Source organism: Anneissia japonica, unplaced genomic scaffold (genome assembly GCF_011630105.1).
Source record: "Anneissia japonica isolate Jap-2015-1 unplaced genomic scaffold, ASM1163010v1 scaffold287725_len345208_cov150, whole genome shotgun sequence".
Classification (NCBI taxonomy): Eukaryota; Metazoa; Echinodermata; class Crinoidea; order Comatulida; family Comatulidae; genus Anneissia; species Anneissia japonica.
Window position 1 is genome coordinate 86,948 of NW_022737486.1, and position 5,427 is coordinate 92,374.

The window sequence follows — 5,427 nt, forward strand, 5'->3', positions numbered from 1 at the left end:
CTCCGGAAAGGTCTATTTATTGGCGCTTCATTTTGACTATATAAATGTTGGTGACGATGAAGAATTTTGTGTCATTCCGGCCATCTAGAGGTACTATTTCTTAAAATTTTCACACCTCATCCCCACCATGAATGTAGCCACACAGTCTTTGAGGTAGGTCAAATAAATTAAATACATCAAAGAAAGTGTTTCTTTAGTTTTGTTTTCTTTCTATGGTATCACTCATAATAATTAGATCTCTGCGGTTGCCGAAAATCCCTGATTAAAAATCATGAGATTTACTGGCGCTTCATCATAGACAGGATGGTGTGATGATGAATTTTATTATATAAAAGTGTCATTTCCGGCATCTAAAGGTACTGTTTCCTCAAATTTTCTCACCCGCCTCAGCCCTAACCACGGTGGAGCAGAGGTTGTTGTAGACTCACTGCTTTAAAGTAGGTAAAGTAAATACAGCAAAGAGAATGTTTTTAATTATATTTTATATGGCTCATCACACATCCTACTTAGATCTCTATGGTTGCCGAAAATCGCCGATAAAAAAAAAAGATCATGACAATTTTTGGCGCTTAATTTTGACTAGGCCTATATAATGATATAGTGATGTGATGATGATGAATTTTACTATTATAAATGTGTCATTTCCGGCCATCTACAGGTACTATTTCTTCAAATTAAGTGCACGCACCTACCGCCACCTGCATCCGCCCCAGGAGGCAATGTCAAAAACAAAAAGCAAAACTTTAGCAGCAGGTTCATTATTACCTGTTTATTCGAATTTATGTATCACCTTGGTAATCCTACCTTTCAGCTGTTGTTACACCAACAAACACAAAAACAAGTATCACATCGTCTGTTGGCGAACCTGTTACTGTATCTTTTGATGTGACAATACCTGGAGATCACATTTGGAGGAAGGATGGTGTACTGCTATATAACTATAACGAATTGTATGACGATTCAAGCTTACATTTTACAAATGTAAAAGTTGAAGATGGTGGCATATATGAACTTTACATTGGACATTCATCGAGGAACGAATGTAAACATTCCTTTATTGAACTTATTGTGAGAGGTTGGTATTTTTTTTTCTTGATTTTTTAGCTATGCAAGATAATGCACAGCACAGCTGTTGAAAACACGTGATCATTAATTTAGATTTTATTTTTGTACTGGCAAAGTACATAGGGCTAATTTTAAATGTGAGATAAATATTTCGAATAGTATACAAAACTGCGTCTTGATGCTGTTCAAGCCGACAAATGGCGCGGTGGTGCTGAATATGAAAATACTTTGGTAAACAACATATGATTGTTCTAATTTATAGTGAAATAAAATAGAATCCTTCATCGAAAGATGGAATAGGCATATAATCATGGTGGTTTGTACGGTTCAGCCAAACCCCTTTCTCTGTGAATTCCTGATAAACCAAACACTCTCTCCTGTGGTATCAGAAACCTTCCAAACTCACTGCGTCGTAAGACGGTCGTACGACCATCAGCAGACTATTCACCTCCGCTCTATGTGAGCATTGGACGATGCGACGTCGTATGCTGATTTTCGGTGGTAGTCTAAACGGATCGTCATTTAAAAAAAACAAAAAAACGATCCGTTGCGCGCATAGCAGCGTTGCATTTTCCATAGAATCGGGTTGACCGACGGCCGCCGGGCGCAGTGCGGTCCCAGCTTTACATGCTACTATACTTCAAGGAGAAACCTTTCCTTCATTATTCCTGTTTACACATGTGTGATTTTTTTTTTCTTTTAACGAGGATCGAGTAATTGAGTTGGAACATTGGTTCTTTTACAAAAACAAAATGTTCTATTACATTCTATCTCAGTGTATACAAATCATTAATAATTTTATACAATATCGAATAATACGTTACAAGAGTGCATTTGGCCGTCATTGACTGGTAAAACTTATTACGTTCACATTATCTGCCTAATGTTTGTTACTAAAATTTGAAAGAAGAGAGAGCAGGGGTGGCGCCAGGATTTGCCCGACGGGGGGGCCGAGGTCCCCGACGGGGAGGGGGCCGATGCCCCCGACGAGGTGCCAGATTTCCCCGACGAAAGCAAAGTGGGCGTGGTCGAGCTTCGATTTAAAGGCTCCGAAAGTGGTCCCGGGGGTGAATCCCCCGAAAATTCCGACAATTTAGGGGTTTCAAAAGCTTATTTAATCGATTTTAGAGTCTACTAATGTGTAAAAAAAAATATTATACACATCTAGATGTGTATAAGAGACAGGAAGCTCTCCCCGACGGGGGGGGGGGCTGGACACGTAAAAGCTACCAGTAAACATGACTATCATGAGGTGTTAATGACCTCATGGGTAAAACCTTTTGCACGAGCTAAATTCATAATTGCCAGTTATGGCATCTCTTCATCTAAAGATTGTTTCTTTCCGTCATAAATTTAGTCAATGTCGGATTTCCTATATCCCTTCACTAGATTCATTTAAGATAAGACTAGAAGTATTTAGAAAGCAATTTTGATTAAACTTTCATTTCATTCAGGATGTCAAGCCGGCCGCTGGGGAGCACCCGAGTGTACACGTATTTGTAATAATAGTTACGATGGTGGTGTATGTGATGATGAGACAGGGCGCTGTATTTGTGCCCCGGGGTTTAAAGGAAAAAACTGCGAGGAAAGTAAGTCCAACCATTTATTTCCATCATCATTACAATAAAACCTTTTCTTTGGTACGCCCTATTCAGGTGACACTGTTATTAAGAGTAACACTGTTTGTGAGAGGAAATATATCTTAACATTTCAGCCAAATTCTATTAAGGGGAAACCCCATTTAAGGAGGTAAGGTAAGGTAAGGAGACACTTCCTGCGTATTCCAATACATTTCAAGAGCTTGACAGCTATCGAAGCACTGAATCTTCCTGAAACTATTAAAATGGAATAATCAATTTGAGGTTTAAAAACTACCGGTACTGGAAAGACGCTTTTTTCTTCGAGGCATTAAAAACCTACCAACGTAATAGGCCTACCTCAGTTGATGCAAAGTGCCAGGAGCATCAGTTTTATACTGGCGCTTTACAAATAGCAATTTTCATTTTATTATTATAATACTAATACAGTAGTTTTCAACTTTCCACAATCTCCAACAAACCAAATTGACGCATAGTTAAATTGTTGTCAAACTACGCAGAAATATTCATTAAAGTTGCTCTGTTGATAATATCAAACAGCTAGTTTTAATTTTAAATTTGATTTTAATTTCTAAATTATGAGATGAGAATTTATTCTGCACTACTGATTTGTGGCTTTTTTTTGCACAATAGAATTTATTTTCTAGGTCTTGGGCTGATTTTATAGGTATATAAAAAAATCTTTTCATGTAACTTTAAAATTGTTATGTAAAAATATACCATAAATTCTAGTAAGATGCTTACCCAGCACTAGAAAGAACTTGAAATGAAAATTGTCATTTTACAACTTGAAAGTCCACCAGAATGGTGGAGGGTTTTTGTTGTTGTTGTATATATTGAATTTTGAAAAAATTAATATAATTATTTTTATGAAATATTCAATCACGTGTTCAGTAATTTTATTGTCAATAGTACAACAGGTAAAATTTAAATTTGATTGCTTCGGATACACAAAGAAGTCAAAACACACAATCAAGAAAGACATAAAAAAAGACAAACAATTGATAAAAAAGCAGATACGAAATTGCCAATTACAATAGTCCATGGGCTAGCAAGAGTCACAGTGCCCCTCCCCCTCCACAGTTAATTTTTTTTTATATATCTTTGTTCCCATGGTCATATAGAATGAGAAAATTGATGTTAACATGAACAATTTTGGGATGCACTGCAGGTACTGAGTCTTTGTATGATGGTTGTTAGTAATTTACAGTAAATGCAAATTTTGGGGTGGGGTAACTTTTGTGTTTATAACTTTTGTTTCTGTAAACAAATATACATGTATTTGGTACCAACATGTAGAATATTAATAGCTCAATCACTTACATTTTCAACATTCAGAATCCGGCGATTGCTGACGTCATTAGAAGTCAGAAGGTCATTCCCATTTTAACAAAAATGCGACTTTCACCATAAACCATCACAAAATTTAATTTAAAAAAAATTGAAATTGTAAATAGGTATTATCATTACTTATACTGTACACACTGTAATATGAAATAAGAAAATTGCTGGCCAGATGAAAAACACAGGGATATATTATATATATCACGTCATATGTGATAGCCATAATAATTTAGAGTAAACCGAGATTGGGGGGTGGGGGTAACATTCGTCCTGATAATTTGTGTTTTTATAAATAAATTTACATGATGTTGATATCAACATATATCATATTAGCTGCCTAATCTTTTAATGTTTTAAATGTGAAAATACCATAATACCGGACATCAGTAGAGTTCAAAAAGTCATTGACATTTCTTACCAAAATGCAAATTTAAGCATGAAGTACCACAAACATTCATTTCAAATACAAAAATATTAATATATAGTGATGACAGTTGACATGTGACATGCACCAATTGGTATGAAATAATCCGACCACCGGAAAGTGTATTTTTCAGGATGGCTGCTAAAATGGCGCCCATATCACAAAACGGCTACAAAAATCGTGGATCTTTTTCAATAGGATCTTAGATCAGGGTACCTTTCATTGATCAAAAAATCAAAAATAAAATGTGAAAAAATGGCATTGAAATTGATAAAGTAATTATACAATTACTTATTTATGGCTTTTTATATATGCCGGCCATATTGGGTTTACTCATATTGATCATATCTTCATATAATAATTGTTTAAAATGATTTATTGACCCACAAAACCGGATATTGATGAGTAAATCTGCGATTACAGTACATTTTGTAGCCGTTTTATGATATGAGCGCCATTTTGGTGGGCATCTTGAAAACATATTTTCTGGTGGTCGGATTATTTCATACCCATCGTTCCATGTAAATGCCAACTGTCATCAATATATAATAATATTAATATTTATTTTGTCGGGTGCAGTCTGTAGGCCTGGTAGATTTGGACTTCATTGTGAATATTCCTGTGGTTTACAATATTGCAAAGGTCTTCAGTTCTGTTTGCCTACTCCATATGGGTGTGACTGTTCAACCGGTTTTACTGGTCTTCAGTGTTTAACAGGTATCTCTACATTCCAATATCTCTATCTTATAAACATAATTTATTCATTGTACAGTATTTGTATACTGTATTTTATATTCATGCCATGACCAGCTGAATTTCCTGCTATAGATAATAACATTTTTTTAAATTTATTTTTTGTTTTTTTGTTTTTTTTTTAACTTTGAGTTTTGAATAACAGTGGTCGCGTAACACCTACATTTGTTGCCTATAACCAATGCAGCTGGAATGCAAGCAAGCCGAGAAACGCCCATGCGATACCTATCAACTCGTACGGTA